Raw genomic sequence first — 18,373 nt, 5'->3', positions numbered from 1 at the left:
ATTCCCCCATGAAGTACATTTTCTGTAAGTTTATATACCTTTCTGATACGCTGTCTCCTGCCCAAAATACAAGATGCAGAACTACGGATTCTGTCCAATAATGACATTTTATTTTGTGTGTGTGCGTGTGTGTGTGTGTGTGTGTGTGTGTGTGTGTGTGTGTGTGTGTGTGTTTAATTGACCATGGAAGCCAGAGGAAGATAATAGGTATCCTGCTTTATGCTCTATCATTCTCTGTCTTATTCCTATGAGACAAGTTTTTTCACTGAACATAGAGCTTGCAATGTATTTTGTCTATGCTGGATGGTTGAGGAGTTCTCAGAACCTGCCTGTCTCTGTCCCCCCATCATTGGATTTACAGGTATTTAAGGCCATTTTATAATATTTTTTCTGAAACAAAAAAATACATGCATACATACATGCATACATACATATATACATATATGTACACATATACATATATGCATATATACCCTAATTTGTGTAGACCAGGCTTGCCTAGAACTCACTAAGATCTCTGTCTCTATGTCTAGAGTTTTGGGTCTAAAGGTATAAATCATCAGACCCAATGGTCAGGGCCTCCTCTTTTTTAATGTGGGTCCTGGAGATTTGACCTGGGGTCCTCATGCTTGTGCAACATGCTTTCTGGCACAATGAGCCATTTCCCCTGCCTTTACTAACTCTTTCTTGCAGACTGAATAATTTAACTTCCTATCTTGCCATGTGTTTTGCCTTAGTCCTTAGATTTCTGCTCCTTGGGTCTTGTTAGAATAGGTAGGTACTTTAAACGTATGGACTGCTACACTTGTGGGATCACTGCCTAGCATCTGTTCTGGTTACCTTATCTGTCCTAAAGACTGTTAATGTGTCATGAGGAATTATCAATTGATATCACATTTTATAAATTGAATGCTTTTCAACATTCACTTTCCCATTCCACTGTCTGATTTTCTTCCTGGTTCTTCTTTAATATTAAATGTAATATTTTGCTTGTAGCAAAATGACACTAGTTATATAGTAGCATCAATTAAAATTTATATTATTTGTTTTATTTCCAGCTATTATTTAAGAAAAGTCATTTGTTTTCTTGACCCTGCTTGAATCTGAATATTTTTCCCTCTGAGAACCTGCTTCTACAGGCTCTTAAAATAAATGTACCATTTTCTCATATCTCTTTTTCTGTTGTTGCACTTATATTAATACAAAATAATGCCAGTGGTGATTATAATTGTGAATATTATGAGATTTTGGTTAATGTTAAACATACCTACATAAAAATCTTTTTACGTGCAAGCAGTCAAACTCTGGGTAAGCAGGTCTTTAGAACACAAACACATTGTAGTAGATTTCAAAGATAAGCTCCTGTCTGACACCCATCAATAATTCCCTAAATTAGTGAAAGGAGCCATCTCAAGAGCACCACAGTTAGCCACCAAACTGGTTGTCTGGGTATTTTGCTCTCCCTGAATTTTTATATGTGAACATTTGCTTACACACTCTTTGAAAACAACCTTTCCCACAGAAATTGTATTACCTTTGATATTCAGATGGCTTCCTTCCTAAAGATTCTGAAAAACAAACATGAAAAGCAATGTAGCTTCTTCTTGAGCATCAGCAAATTATAGTTTTTATTAAGTGTTGGATAAATGTGAAGGGCTCTGTGACTCCAGTAAGTACTCTTAATGAAGAGGGCATGTGTGTTTAGTTATGAATGTGATCATTGTTCAAGTGTTACCTAGTTCTAACATGCATGTGCTGTGTGCCAACCCGGGAATGTAAACATAGCACATAACTCGGTGTTGTTTTAGACCTTGATTTTTCTTTTTCTTTTTTTCTAATTGGATATTTTCTTTATTTGACCTTGGTTTTTTTAAAGGACTATTTGTCTTTCTACCTTCGAAGCTACCATACATTTTGTACTTTTTTTCTTTATTTTTTTTCTCTGATTTTTCAAATTCTTTTTCTAAGGCATTAGGTTATGACCTTTTTTGTTGTTGTTGTTGCTGTTGTTGTTGTATTGGTTTTTTTGGTTTTTGGTTTTTTGTTTGTTTATTTGTTTGTTTGCATTTCAAGCAATAAAAGTGAATGTATTTAAGATAATTATTGCAATGCCTGGAATAACATCGAGCACGAATGGCAGCTTTTACTTTTTTTCCAATTCATTTCTATAAAAGTAATATCCATGCTATTTTTTCCCCTTTACATAATGCTGTTACTTTTTCTGGCTGAAACAGAAGGGCAACTGATGAAGCCACTCGGACCTCCTGATGGGAGCAGAGCATGTTGAAACTAGATCAGGGACAACCCCCTGGGTGGGAACACATGGAACTCAATTACAATTGATTCCAGCCACACTGTCCTGCGTGGTTAGAATAGGATGATAGCTCTACCAGTACAGTCAGGGTTTAGAATACAAAAGAGGAGCAGGCAGGCAATGTAAGACAGCTGACAGAATCCTCTCGTCAGGCTGGCATCTAATGCCTCCACCGGTCACAGGCCATCCATGCCCAAAATTGCCATCTTTATGTGCAGGGACATTGATAGATGGATTACTTTCAATGTAGATTTCCTTTGGGAAAAAAATAAACAGAAACCCACTTGTAACTATTGTGCTTTCCCCTCATCCAAGACATGTGCCTTTTAGAGTGGGTAGATTCTGCAGGAAGTATTTTGAAGGGCAATGGCTTGATCTAGTATGTGTTTTTGAGTGTTCCCTGTTGTTATTTTTATTATACTACAAGTATGCAAGTCCCTTTTAGAAAAATAAGCATTAGTGAAATGGATTTCTCTGACACGTTTTTATTTCAGGTTTGCTTAGTTAACAAACTCACTTAAATTCTTAGATCATATCCATTCGTGTTCATTTTATGTACTCTTTTGAACAGAATACCTTCTCCATATTCATAGGTGAAATCTGGAAGTGTGATTTCCATAGTTAAGACCTTCAGTGAAAATAATGATCGATTTTTGGTGTGGAAGCTTCCTGGTGAATAACTTCAATTTAATCCCAAGAAAACAAATTTAGCTTCCTCCTTCCTCCAATGTATTTAGAAAATGCTCTTATACTTATAGTAGTGAGGATAGTGTAACAAATCTCTTTAAGGATGGATAACTGATTGTTTCACTGGACACAAAGAAAAGCCTTTCTCTCTCTCTCTCTCTCTCTCTCTCTCTCTTTCTCTTTCAATCTCCCTCCTTCCCTCTCATTGTGTGTGTGTGTGCGTGCGCGGGCATGTGTGTGTGTGTGTGTGTGTATCTGTGTGTGTGTGTGTATGTGTGTGTGTGCATGTGCCAGAGATCTTTTATAGTTTGTCTGAGACAGTGGAGTGGAGATGATCTGTCAACAACTGTAAACAGACTGTGATTGGACATCAGTTACATTTCATAGTCTGGGACTCAAATATTTGAGTAATTACAGTGTCTTTTAGATGTAGATGACCCTATGATCACCATTGCTTTTAGTCCTTAGAAATATAATTGTTTCAAAGTTTAACAAAACTCATAGTTGGGGAGATTTGGAGACATTGTTTAATAGGTAAAACCTTCTGACTATTCTAGTTGAGAGAAAGTGGGCTTTTGGTTTCTTGAAATGCAGGTTGTGCTTATAAAATTTAGGAACCTCACAAATACAGAATAGCTTTTAAATTTTTCATTTAAATAATTCTCTGGAATAAATTTATTTGATGGCAGAAGGTTCTTCACATGCATTACTGTTCATTACGGAAAATTTGCTGCAATTACTATGCAATTTTGAGTGGTTTTCCAGGATGCTATTTTGAGAAAAGATCAAAGAATTTCTATTGAACTGATCCCATTAACCATTAGGAATAAAAATATGTATATTGAACAAGCTGAATCTTTTCATTAAATAAGTAATCTCTATCATTTAAAGGAATATATCATTTATTAGACCATATTTTTGAGCCTGATTAGAAGATAATTTTGTTCTTCATTTAAATGTAGGTTATTTATTATGTAATTATTCAAAAGTGAGCCTAATTAGTCAATAATACCCAACACATTGCTGTTAAAATGGAGAATTTTGAGCTACAGCCAGAAAAATAGAATAAAAAGTTTTCCATTTTCAGGAATATTAGTGTGTCTCCTAAGTCATGAGGCCCAGACTGTAGGAGGCCAGGCATCATGCAGGATGGTTAGCTCAAGGTTGGCACTGATGAATGTGTTATTAGAATTCAATATCCATGCCTAAGGCTATTTTTTATTTGGTGGACTTTTTTGTTTTTATTACATATAAATTTAATTCTCTAGAATACTAGGGTAAACAGAATATGGTCATCATAGAAGAAAGGGACATATTTTGTTCTTAATCTAGATCCCTTTACCCTTCCTTCTCTCTTTCCTTCCTGTTTTCCCTGAAATGTCTACCAACCTCTCTTTCCCTTCCCTGGACTGGGATCAATGTGCAGTCTCCACTCTTACCTTTGGCAACTGTACTAACTCTAAACTAAACCCTGCCCTTTATCATTCCCACTTTTCAAAATTGGTATGCTGGAAGAAAAATGTATATTAAAGGAAGTTAAGCTGCAAGGAAATCTCATTTCAAATTATTGTAATGGGGAAGTGTTAGAATTCTGTCTGAGCTCAGAATTTATGGGAGTGCAAAGCAAGGAGGCAGTGTTTTTAAGAGAAACTATAGAAATAGAAATATTGGGAGTGAGGTGATTGTTTGGAGCCAATGGTTTGAGCCAAAAGAAGTTTGTCTTGCTCATACCTTAGATAGGTTGACTCATGGGGCTCCCTCCCTTCCCTCTGCCTGAGCCTTCCCAGAAGAAACTGGAAAATGATAGCATTGCCTCCTTTGGTGTTTAAATTACAAAATGGTAGTTCCTAGGTCCTTCATTTAAATAGGCTGGGGTCTGAAAACTAGAGAGAGGCTTTAAGAAATATTTACATATCAAACAACAGAGAAAGCATTTAGAATTTCAAGTGCTCTATAGAAAGAAATGTTAGAAATCAGAGCACCGGAGAAAACCTGTTTGTTGTTGAATCAACCCAAGGTAAATTGCCTAGGTTTCCAGTCACCAAAAATTATGTCAGTAGCCAGGGAAGATGTGAGAAATTAGAGACCCCTCTCAGTTTCTAGTCTGATTAATAGAAGAATTGCCCGGAGAAGAAAGCTCAAGGATAACTTTATTAACATTTAAAAGAGGCAGGAGAATCAGACACTCCAGGTCATCCTGAATTGCAGAGTAAACTCAAACTGACAGGGGTTACAGGAGATATTGTCAAAAAATATGTATAAAAAGGGTCAACCAACACATGATTTGCTGCTTGGATAATTACCATATACACTAACGTATGTGTTATACATATATGGTTAATATATATGGTTCAAGTACTTGGTTACACTTGAAAATACTATATATGCATATATATACCAGTACAGTGACTTACTTCACTAAATAAAAATCCACGTTCACTAAGGGGCACAGAATAAGTTATTAAGTACCCAAAATATGTCCAGTATATAAGCATCAATAACGTGTTTTATATCTCTTTATTAAAAAAAAAACAACCTTAAATTGCCACAAAGTCTTCCTGAAGACTTGTATCTTGCTGTGCTTTGGAAGGAGAAAATGCCATGCATCTCCACACTCTAAAAACTCACCAACCAAGAAAGGAGAAATATAATGCAGTCAGAAAAATATATTCTCTGTCTGTCTCTCCTGAAAATCTAAATCCCTAGAAGAAAGAAGCCATGTTCTATTGTAATTTGTCAAATCCCTATTTTGGTAACAAAGTTTGTTATCTGTGGGGTTTCGTGGTACCTTATTAATTCCATTTCCTCAGATGTTATGAGGGGTAAGTGAGCATAATCTGCGTTCTGCTCCACAGGGGTATACTGCCTCCGTGAAGAGCCAACGTGCTTTCTTGTCATCAGCTCATATGCTCCTAAGAGCAGCAAATGTTGCCTTTGGCACCAGCTCACAGGCTTTGTCTTTACACACCTATGTGTTAAAGAGGTCACTGTCATCTTTATTACATCAGTCATATACTGGTATACAAGCCTGGTAGTAGTAACAAAACAAGAAAGGCTTTGGTAAATTGTCCACTTTAAAAAAAATATGTGTGTAAAATACCAGTACAACAGTCAAACATATTTAAAAATAATAACAAACATTTTTTAAAACAAAGACAAGTATGTATTGACTATATATGGAAATGCTAGAAACTTTTGTTTCATTGAATGAACCTGGGGAATCTGGGTATCTGAGTTCAAATCTAAGTTCATTCCCCTAATGTGCCATCAAAAGCAGATCATTGAACCTGTGTACCTGACTTTTAGTACCTGCAAAATGGTATGGATAATATTCAATATGATTCATTATTGTGCTGATAATAATAAGATTGAGAGTGTGAAGGTCTTATTGTAGTCTGCTACATGTAAACATTGATAGAAGATTGCTGTTATGAGTACTAGCAAACAAAGAGTACATAAACAAATAGGAAATAAGTAAAAAAAAATAGCAAAAAAGAAGTAAATCATACAATCAATGGGAACAAATCTGCTTTCCTAACTTAAAGGAAATTTTAGGAGTGGGCATTTTTGCATCTAGCAAGGTGTCTTCATAAAGCCCTTCTAAAGTTCACCACTGTATAGGTTTTGCTTAAGAAACACTACAACTCAGTAAGACAAGGTCTGCACCTCAGCTTGATATTGTTCTATTGCCATGGGAAAAATGTACACATCATCAGCTATTCTTATTTTGGGAAGAAAAGAAACCTAGGGTTTTTCCCTAAAGAGCTTTTGAGAGCCAGGCAGTGGTGGCACATGCCTTTAATCCCAACACTTGCGAGGCAGAGGCAGAAGAAGGTGGATTTCTGAGTTCAAGGCCAACCTGGTCTACAGAGTATGTTCCATGACAGCCAGGACTATACAGAGAAACCCTGTCTCAAAAACAAACAAGAAAACAAAAGAAAGAAAGAAAGAAAGAAAGAAAGAAAGAAAGAAAGAAAGAAAGAAAGAAAGAAAGAAAGAAAGAAAGAAAGGAAGGAAGGAAGGAAGGAAGGAAGGAAGGAAGGAAGGAAGGAAGGAAGGAAGGAAGGAAGGAAGGAAAAAAGGAAAGAAAGAAAGGAAAAAAGGAAAGAAAGAAAGAAAGGAAGGAAGGAAGGAAGGAAGGAAGGAAGGGAGAAAGAGAGGAAGAAAGGAAGGAAGGAAGGGAGAAAGAGAGGAAGAAAGGAAGGAAGGAAGGAAGGAAGGAAGGAAGGAAGGAAGGAAGGAAGGAAGAAGGGAGAAAGAGAGGAAGAAAGCTAATACATTCAGAGATTTAGCACACCTTATTGGTCATCTCCACCCACCCAAGATCCAATCCCTGCTACCCATGCCACTGTAAGAGTTCTGGTCTGACATGTTTTCCTAGCCTAGTCCTGATAGGCCTCCCTATAATAAACTCTGATTTTTTTACCTTGGCTATTATTATACTTTAACAAAAATGGAATATGATAATTTCCCAATAAAAGAAAATTGAGCCAACAATATCTCTGTTACTTGAATATATAGAGATGCCACCCCTTCCCAGTTCTAAATCAAGAGACCTTCACTCTATTCTAATACCCAGGAAGCCTGGTGCTTCAAAGAATGTTTTATAGACACCCTCGGCAGGAAGTGGGATACTTTAGACTCTGCATGCACTCACAAGAAAGACTCTCCCCTGGATTTCACCCAGATCATATTACGGACTTTCACATCAGGAGAGAAAAGAGAGGGGAAAGTTTTAGAGAGAAACTGAATCCTAATCAAAAATGTACTTACTTCCAAGACAGTAGGTCCTACCAGATAGTTAACCAAAGAATAGTCATAGATAATTCTTTTCTGAATATCTAAAAATATAGACTATCAAAATAAAAATATAAAAGATGGGGTAATCCACTCCCATAAAAATGCCCAAGGAATGCTGATCTATTAAAGACAGGATGTTTCTCAGTTAAGCAAACTTATGCCCCACCTAGATGCTACAGTTACTAATTTGAAGCAACACAGCACAATATAGAAGGGAAATGCTCAAACCCAACTGCCCCCACACAGAAAATGTCTCTAATCATCACTGCTACAGCTAAGCAAACATGGATAGTGCTGTCTACTACAGACCGCCTAGTTGTTGAGACAGCTGCTGAAGCATCATTTCTTGAAAGAAAACCATGGAGAAAATAATTAGGCCATCGTGCTTTTGTAAAGACCTTTGATCATTTCACAGCAGTTGACAATTTGCTATCTTGACTTCTCTGAATCTCATAGTTACCCTCGGTGCTCTACAGTTCAAGTGTCACCATCATGTTCTGAGGAAACTACGTAGAACTGGCCAAGGATATATTGTCCACCACTCTTTTACCAAGTCAAGCACATGTTTCAGACTAGAAATTAATCCTTAATCCTTAATTATCTTACTCCATCTGTATTATATATGGGCCGTTCAGAGATCATGCAAAACTTCAGCCTCCAAGGGCAGGTGGCCTATGAGAGGAGAAGAGAATGTCACCAGGAGAGGCAGTAGCACAAAGCTGCTTAGAGCAGCTGCCTGCTGCTCTGTGTAGCAACTGCTCAAGCACAAAATGACAACAGATTACTCTGCAATCATGTGTGTAGATGCATTAAACAGAAGAAAGTGTAATAGTCACAGGCCTCAGGCTTAGGAAGCCTAAATTACCTAAGCTCTTTGAAACTATTTCCTTTCCTCTAATGCCCATAGCTGCAGAGCTCTAGCATGTGGGAAATAAATCCCATAATATGTACAGAGAGCACAGGAGTGAGCCTTGTTAGCAATAACTAGGAAAGGCAAAAGTTGTTTGCTTAGTAAAATAGGAAAATAAATTCATGTTTTACAGTGAAACAAGCATGATTGGAGCTGCATTGAGCATCTGCTAATGACTGCATAGTATTAGAAATATCTATCATGGATGCTTTGGGGTGGAAGATAAGAGGCTTTGCTATTACTGCATATTTATGTAAAGTACATCTGAAGTTTGGGGAAGGAGGCCATGAAGTTTATTTTCAGAATTCTGCCTTTACTTATAAAAATTATGTAAAACAAAATGTTAGCTGTCCCCTTCCATCAGGGAGCTGGGAGAAGTGTTACAATGTCCACATACCCAAGCACATGTGTTCACATCCGCTGTGCGCTGTGCTCTCTTTTCATGGTGCCCTATGTCTACTGATGATTGTGTTCTTCATGCATTTCTGGCTCCAGGCATTGGGACTTGGTGGGATCCTTTGATGTTTGCATGAGATAGATGATAATTTCTAGGTCCACGAATTTCTGGGTATTATAGGAAGAGAAAGGATTTTGTTATGAAGAAGTAAAGAAGAAATCAGAGATAAAGAGTATTATCTACATATTAACAGCTATGTCCTGTCCCTTTGTACTTTTAAATGCAATCCATCTTAGTGAACGTCATATTGAAACACTCCAGGCACCTTAAGCTGGAAACTGTTGTGTTCAGCCACCACGTGCCATTTGTTCAACTGCCGGTTAAGGAACTTCAGTTCAACAGCACCTGCTTACCACTCTCATTCCAGCACAGTTCCAGGTCTGAGAAGAGCTCTGAACATCTGCAGTTGCTCAGCCTTCTTGATAAGCACAGCTCACAGTGTTCTGTCAACTATCATCTACAACCCGCTGCATGTCACATCTGAGGCCATAAATGAGGGTCCCAGTTGGTTAAGTGAACTTGCTAACTGGGCTAACTGAATGACTGAGTGACTTCAGAAACCACAATTAAGCAATGTATTAGGAAGTTTAGACAAAGCAGTGTGGTGTTTGTGTGAATGACTGTTGATCCCAGTTCTTCTAACTGTCCACTTTTATGTTAGGTAGTATAGGAAGTGGAGGTTATGGATGTATAGAAGGAAAAGTATACCTTCCTAAAAAGCTTTCTTATTGAATGTTTGCACCTGTGTGTTTATAATGCATATATGAGCATGTGCCCACAGCTGCACACATACAGAGGTCAAAGGGCAACTTTGTGTGCTTAGTTCTCTTTTTCCTGGTACATGGCTTCATACATGCCAAATACATTATCCACTGACCCATCTTGCAAGACAATATGCTGTGTTTGGAAGCATCCAGTGCTTGTAATCACAGTACTCAGGAGGTTGAGGCAAGGGATCATGACCTCAAGAGCAGATTGAGCTACTGAGTGAATTCTAGGTCAGCCAGAGCCTCCATGTATTTATACACACACACACACACACACACACACACACACACACACACACACACACACTCACACAGACTAACATATACACACACACAGACTCACACACATCACAAACACACAGATTCATGCATAGGTACATACACACACATTTATAGTGAGATTCTCTCAGAAGTATATGGAAATCTACAATATTAGTGCCAGAGCTTTGCCTACTTGCTTAACTCTGTCCCTCAAAACTTTGAAATGAAAGCTCTTTCATAGTTCCTTAATGGTAATATTTGCCATAATTCATTCATAAACATTGACCAACTTGCAACAATCTCTTCCCATAATCTGTTAGAAAATATACATCAAAGATACTTGGTTATGTACTATCCCAACCTGTCCTTGGAACTTAGCTATAGATTACTATATAATTGCACCCAGAGGGGCAATTCTTAGAGCACACGTCATCAAAGATAAATGCATACTATTTATACAGAAAGAAAGAAAAGGAGCCTGTGGGAAATAGAGAAGTAGAAATTTCTTTTACATGTGGGGACTTGGGAATAGCAATAGTGCTATGGCTGTACCTGCCTAAGTAAATAAATAAATGGCAAAATTGAATAGGCAGCTATGAATGAACCGCCAAGGACCATGAGAGCTAGATGTTTTGTATGTTTATGTACACCATGATGTTTTCAAGTATTTTAATATAATTAAATGGATTTAATTGCCATACAAAGATTCTGTAAGAGGGCAAATGGTTGAAGTTATGAACATAGAGTTTATAAATACAGAAGTCTGAAAATACCTTGATCTTATAGTCTCCCCTACATAAAATGGTATGCTTTTGTGTTTATTCCTCTTACATGCATGAAAAGTCATAAAGGATATAGTCTTTCACTGTTCTGTCTTTCTCATGAGAAACCAATTGTGGCAGCACCCTACCTTAGTGGTGACTATCATAAAGGCACACACCAAACACTGCCTAGCATCCTTATTCATATAAACACTGGCTTTCAAGAGAAGATAATCATCCTCTTGATCTCAGAATAGTGGTTCCCCAATCCTTTCTTTAAACATGGAATTTGACAGTTTGGAAAATAAGCAGATGAAAAATAACATATAGCCCATATTCAATCAGATTTTAGTGTTGTCTTGATCCCTCATTCTTTCTGAATTTCTAACTCACTGAAGAAGCTCAAAATTCATCCTGCATCCCCCTTCCTCCTATCCACACATGAGGAGTGAGCTGTGGAAGACTTAAGACATGATACATTGGTAGATAGACGAACAAGAGGGATTGGAAATGCAGAACAGCTATGATTTCTCACAAAACCCCAGCATAGGTTGAAATTCAAACATATTGTGTGCATTACTGTGTCTTTCCTGCTGTGAATGTGGTATCTAAGTCTCCTGCCCTCAGACTGACCACATCATGAGGGCTTATGTAGACCCTTATAACGAAGGACAAAAATGAGAAAAATAATAGCCCCATTTTGTTGTTGTTAGACATAAGAGAGAGAAACAATTGTATTAATCTCAATTGGCAAGCTCCCCAGGAGCCTGCAGTTCCAATTTTCTTTTCACAGTATTAATGAAATGGAGTGTGGGAAAAGCAATATCTTCCCCATAAATCTGAAACCATTTCTAAGGCCTGCCTCAAATTATAATAACATCCATATCTAAGACACAGTATGGAGATCTGTTCCAGTGAGATTATTTTAGAGAGGTGATTTTCCTAAATGGGGTAGAGATAAAAATGTGGATGTAATTACTTTAAGTTAGATCTATGATAAAACCAGGAAGACTACTAAAAGATTCTTTACAAAAACAAAAAGTCCAATCTATACATCTTGCTAACAGTGTTTTTTTTTAAAGGATCATGGCAGAGTAAGATAGCCACCTAATAATTCTTGTTACCAAAATGATATATGTAGAATAGTCTGGAGTTTTGTGATCCTATTCTTCTTCCAAGTATATATAGATCACATTCCATTTTTATCACTGATATGCTTTTACCCTTTATTATTCCTTAGGACTGGCAATTTCTTACTGCCACCTTTCTTAAAGCTCAAATGCTGTGTGTTCACTGGCATCAGTCAACAGAGAGGCGCGTGCTTCATCTTGGATGCGACAGGGTCATGCTTGATGATGAAACTATACATTGGTAGTGTATATTGATGAAATAAAGCCAGCCTGGAAACTACAATCTTATCTTGAAAGAGAATTCTGGAAACAACATAAATATAAGATTACAGTAGAGGAACTGCTCATTCATGTGTACAAAATGATCTCATAAAAATGGCAATTTGAGTGATAAAAAGATCTTGTGATGGCATGTCACTGCCTTGGCAAACTTATTGTTGGAAATATAAAATGTCCCTGTCCACTACCACAGAACCACACACCCACCCACCTCAGACTAGGTCTTTTGGATTGAAATCTTACATACCATTTATTTCTCTTTTGAAAAATAAAATGATGAAGATCGGATTTTTAGCTTTATTTTTTCCTACTTTATTCACTTTATTGATTTGACTGCTATTGTGTAAAACTCTGGGGCCTCAGGAATAATGGAATAACAGCTTATATACTACCACTGACTCTTTCAGGATGTCTAGTGTCGCTTTGTTTTTCATTTATTCTTTGAGAATGTCATACACATATACATGATGAAGTATTAAACAACCTTTGAAATACTTATCCCTATACTTATAAATTAGTACATGCTCTTGCCTCATTTAAGAAGCTTTTCTTTTCCAGCTTTATTTATTTATTTTTTAATGTATATTAATTGTGGGTATACATGCTAGTTGAGTGCGATACCCGTGGCGACCAGAAGATGGACATAAGAACTGGAGTCACAAGCAGTTGTCACACATCTGATAAGGACGATAGGAAAAATGCACAGGTCTTTCCTAAGAGCAGGATGCCCTCCCAATCTCTGAGCCCACATCCCTTACACACCATTTTATTTTTCAATAAGAATATTTAGGGTATGAAATATGACTTGGTTGGTTGCATGCTTGCTAAACATGTAGGAAGGCCTGGGGTCAATCTTCAGAACTTCATGGACCAAGTGTGAAGTTCATGTATGTTATCTCAGCCTGTAAAAGGTATAGACAGGAAGGACAGAAATTCAATGTGTTAGCCTTGGCTCTAACTATAGAGTTGGAGGCAAGTTTGGGAAATATGGGATTTGGCCTCAAAAACAAAAGAAAGAGAGGGGAGAGAAAAAGAGTTGTTGTAATTGCTGTTTTTCCAGTCTCATAAAGAGTAGCCAAGGTGCCCAATATTTCCAATAGTAACCTAACAATTTTGGAAAATTTTATTTACTCTCAGAACTTTGCCTTTGAAAAATAATTAGCTTACAACAGAATGATCTTACAGAGCCATTGTGAATTTTGTGCTTTTGATTTTCATAATATAAAGTATAACTGATTCAGACTTACCAGTGGAATCCAGAGGCTGATTCAGAGCTTCTTGCCTTAATACACCTTTCCTGCTGTGATGTCACCATCTGCATAGAATGGTTTGAGGTGATTTTGTTTCATTTTTTATTCCTTTGTTTTTACCTTACAGTTCTTGCTGGCCTGGACCCTGCAGTGTAGACCAGGCTAGCCACGAATTCACAGAGATCCACCCGTCACTGTCACCATAGAGCAGAGATTTAAAGTGTACACTATCATGCCAGGGTAGAAAGTTTTAAAGTAAGCAAACCAATATCATTTGTTTAGATAAGGCATACTTTACCTGTAAATAACATTGGAAGTTGACTTTTAAACTGTCAGTATAAAACACAAAGATCATTCAGGTAAAGGATGACAGTTCCCATTTTAGACAATAAAGAGTATTTTATGTTGTGCTTTGAACTTAGCAGGCTGACAATAAGTTCTGCCATTTTCTTAGCATCTTGCTTAACAGTACAAGAATCTCAACAGACTGAGCTCTAAATCTGCAACTTACCAGCTTCCTCTCCTCCATGGGGAAAGACTCACCAGACATACCCTCACAAGGGCCATTCTAAGGGGTAAGTCAGGACCTGGGAGAGAAAGGCAGAGAAGACCCACCAAGAAAGACATGAAGGCAGCAAACATAGAGATAAATTAAAATTTAAAAATATCACTTAAAAATTTAAGTGGCAAATACAGATATTATTTTGACATAACAAATCACTTGGGTTTTCTGTTGCTGGAGTGAGTCTGAGAACAATGATAGAGAAATATTTTAGCCTTCCTTACACTGGAAGGGATGTGCTCATGTAAGGTGCACAATATTAATCAGACAACAAAAGGTGTGGAGAAGGCATATGAGAGTCTTCATCAATGTGTTGAACCAAAGCAGACCATGTCAAAAATGTTTTGATATTGTCTTAGTGGAGGACAGTAGAGGGAGATCAGAAGAGACAAGGGAGATGAGGAGAAAAAAAGGAAGGAGAAAGAAACAGTGAAGAAGGGAAGAGAACAGATTTCAAAGCCACCTGTTCTTTGACCTTTAAGGTAAAGGCCTTTGCAAGAGTCTTTTTTTCACAGCTTTGAGGAAGCATTGAGAAGAAAATATGACAGAAAAGAGCTGGCAGCGAGGTCCTGGCCTTGGTAAAGGCTATCTGTTCTGACCAGTGCCACCAACATCCTCACAGTCATTTAGATTAAATTGCCAACCACAATCCAGTGCCTTTGTGTTACTATCAAAGTCAGCATAATCTCTCACCTCATGTAGAAGAAGCATTTCACACTTGCTTTGGCTGATTCTCTGAGATAATGTAATTCTGCATGTTTTTCTACAGTGGAGAGACTGTGGCTAAGTAATGAGGAAGTTAGAATTATGTTTTCATATATTGGTGTAATTCGTGCATTTGTTTGTTTATTTAATTTTATGAGTCAGGGCAAACGTGTTGTAAATACTTTGGAGACTTGCCTACTCATTTCCCCCCTTAATGGTCACCTAGCCTTAAAGTAAAATATATATAACCACTGAAGTTTAATGCATTTCCATTTCTAGTCATACCACATCATGTCTACTTCTTGGCTCCTTTTATGACCAACATGGCTCCCATGGAGTTTACCACTGATGTAGACCATGTGTGTTCTAAGGCCAATGTGAGGAACCAGCTCTAATAATCTATATGAACCTTCTTATCAAAGTTCATTTTGATCATGGTAAACTTAAGTCTTGTTTGTATGCTATTCCTTCTCCTTCTCCTCCTCTCCTTCTCCTCCTCCTTGTCCTTATCATCATCACCATCATTATTTGGCTTTTACAAACAGGGTTTCTTTGTGTAGATGCGCATGCTTCTGCCTCCTGAGTGCTGGGATCAAAGGCCAGTACCATTACTGCTCAGCTTTCATTTGTTTTTTTTTTTAACATGTATTTCTGTCACATGCTGTGACAAAGTGAAGATTGGATAAAAGCAAGGTTCATTCATACAGCTTTTACCGGGGCTCAAAAAAGAGTTTTACTAATCATTATAACCATTAGAAATGTTGCATTTTATGTTTATTATAAAGTGTGAAAACTGCAAAATTCTTCAACCCATGAAATATATGGATTAATTATACATTCCTCTGGTTAAAACATTTTTCTTGTATTGCCTGTCTTAGGTAGATAATATATGGCTGCCTTTCTATCTCTGTGAATTTTTGAAATATATTATATAATAGGAAATTTAGCCTCAGTATCATTCATACATTTTCTACATTCAAATTAATATGAAATATACTCAGCTTTTTTCAGTGATCATCAAAATACAGCACTAGTGACTATATTTTTAATTAATAAATGTATTTAAAGTTATTTAGCCTGTTATTGTACATCTATAGGAGAGAGATTTCTCATTAACACATAAATTACTTTGACAATATAACAAAAGTTAATGGATATATCATTTAGCCTTAAGAAAGATAAAGATCTGAGACATAAAGAGAATTATTGTTTAGTCAAGCAGACACGGGAACTGCTAAGCAGTTTTTTATCAATACCTATTTTAATGGCGGTTAAATTTTTTAATGTAAATAAAAGGGATGAAAAGATTTTTTTATTTGGTTTCGATTTTAGTTTTCTGGAGAGTGTTTTTATGTTATTTTAAAATTATGATATTTAGAATCTCTTTATGTGGGTTAGGCAGAACTATTTTCAGCTCTCATGTGAGTTAAGCATTTTGGCTGGTGTTGCAGAATGGGAAAGTATATTCCTTAACCAAGAGATGCTTATCAAATGCTTATAGGGCAAAATTCAGAGTTTGCTGGTGTCTCTGTGATTTCCTTCCAGAGTGAGCATATTCCTGTTTTGAGCTCTGTTTGCACAGTGTTCTAAAGCCATGCCAGATACATTTGAGGAAAGAATTAGATTAATATTCTAGTATTAAAATGTCTAGCACCATGTCCTAATTGTGCATGCACACATACATGCATTGTTAGTTATTGAAGTTAAACCTGGAATCCCATTCAAGCTCTGAAGATGTAATATAATAAGCTAAATGATTAGGAATCTAGCTCATTATTCCTTCATTTCCTCTGAAAAAGTAAGATTATTGTGAAAGTGCGTTTCAGCAGTCCTTCATCAGGTACAGGAATAAAATGATTTAGGTAACATTTAAATTCAATTACCTTTTCAGCTCTTGAGACACCAGGATAAAAGAACACTGTGCCAAAAGCACACACAGAAAGTTGTCATTTAGGTAAAGCTAGCAGCTGAGCTAATTGGCACACTTTGGCAACGATGACTATATTTAAAGAGAAAGTGCCGCTTTTGGTTTGCCTGGTGCTGACAGTTACTGCAGCAGGCCTTTGAGAAGAAATTAACTTCCTGTAATCAAATAGTGTGGATTATAGTCTTTGTTCCTCTCCACCTTAGCCACAGAAACAACTGGGAGGCTTTTAGCATTACAAGGCCTTTTGTAAAACATTGGCACAATCAGCATAGGCTGATTCTCCATTATATACACACAGGGCCAAGCTCCTTGCTGCGCTGAGACTGAGAACCAAGGGTTTATAAGCAACTATATTGAAGAGGCATTATTTGATGGAAAAAAAAAAGAAACTAACAGCAAAAGCCCTATATTTATTGAGGAGAAATGTCAGTGATGTTTGCAAATATAGTTTCTCTTTTTAAAGATTTTATTACATTTTGTGTATAAGCTCATGTAAGTGACAGTGAGTTTTTGGAGGTCAGATGACAACTTGCAAAAGCAAGTACTTACCTTTTATCAGGTGTGTCACAGGTCATATCTGCATGTCTTTATCTTTGAAGAAATCTTTCCCACCTGTAAAGTGGGTTTTCAAAGGAGGGCTTTGTGCATTAGTAAATGTTTCCAAGAAATTAACAGGTATCAGGGCAGAAACATGTTCACTCAAATATGTATGTGCAAAAACATGTTCAATATATTTTTGGAATCTTGAAATTGCATAAAAGCAATGTGCACACTTCTGAAAGTTACAGCGTTCTTAACCCACTACAGCCGAAAAGTAATTATTTATTTTTCCCTGTGTAGGATAACGTAAACAATGGAGAATGAAAGAAAAGAAACAAAAAGTAAAAAGCTATGGGGGAAATGGTCAGGAGTCAAGGACAGAGTCATTGTTCGATGACTTCCATGCTTTGGAGGCAGGAAGCACAAAGATATCCATTGTTTTCATACTCTTAGTACTGCATCCCAAGAGGCTTTTCAATGTTCTGTGGGCAACTTTAGTGCCCTCCTGTGCCTTCGAGAAGACGTTGGGCATCCTATAGTCTATCACTTATACCCAAGAGAGGACTTGCCCTCTACTTGGAGAAGTCTGGTTGAGGGTTTTGCAGCCAACACACCAGGCAAGTGTTCTACTCTTGCCTCTTTAATTAGTTGCACTATGAAATTTGTCCCAAAACCAACCTTGAAAGGTTACATTCCTATATTCTTCCCCAAAGCTGCTAAATGCTAGTATTCATTGCAGGCATATACTATGCAGGCATTAGGATCACTAGCTCACTGCCAATGTATAGATACATGTGTCTTTACTAAACGAATGAATTTTCGTAAAGGAAAAGAGTTCTGTTTTTATTTACAATCAGGTATCTGCAATTATATTTTATAATGCAGGCAATGGGGGCTAGACACATGTTCTGTGCTTCAGAACATGCATTATAACTGTAAAGGTTGTGAGTTTGGTTCCTAGCACTCTGGTCAACTGTTTTACAACTCCTTGTAACCTCAAGTCTGTGGAAACTATTGCTTTTG

At 37.1% G+C, this 18,373-nt stretch overlaps 1 protein-coding gene across 31 annotated transcripts in view; it reads left to right on the top strand.

The window, feature by feature from the left end:
• The window catches only part of Nrxn1 (neurexin 1), a 1,158,653-nt gene that overhangs the window by 1,139,315 nt on the left and 965 nt on the right, over positions 1–18,373 (top strand). The gene's annotated exons all lie outside the window — the stretch shown is intronic.

This window comes from Apodemus sylvaticus, chromosome 6 (assembly GCF_947179515.1).
Source record: "Apodemus sylvaticus chromosome 6, mApoSyl1.1, whole genome shotgun sequence".
NCBI lineage: Eukaryota > Metazoa > Chordata > Mammalia > Rodentia > Muridae > Apodemus > Apodemus sylvaticus.
The sequence above is the reverse complement of the archived record's forward strand: the minus strand, read 5'-3'. Positions and strand labels throughout refer to the sequence as shown.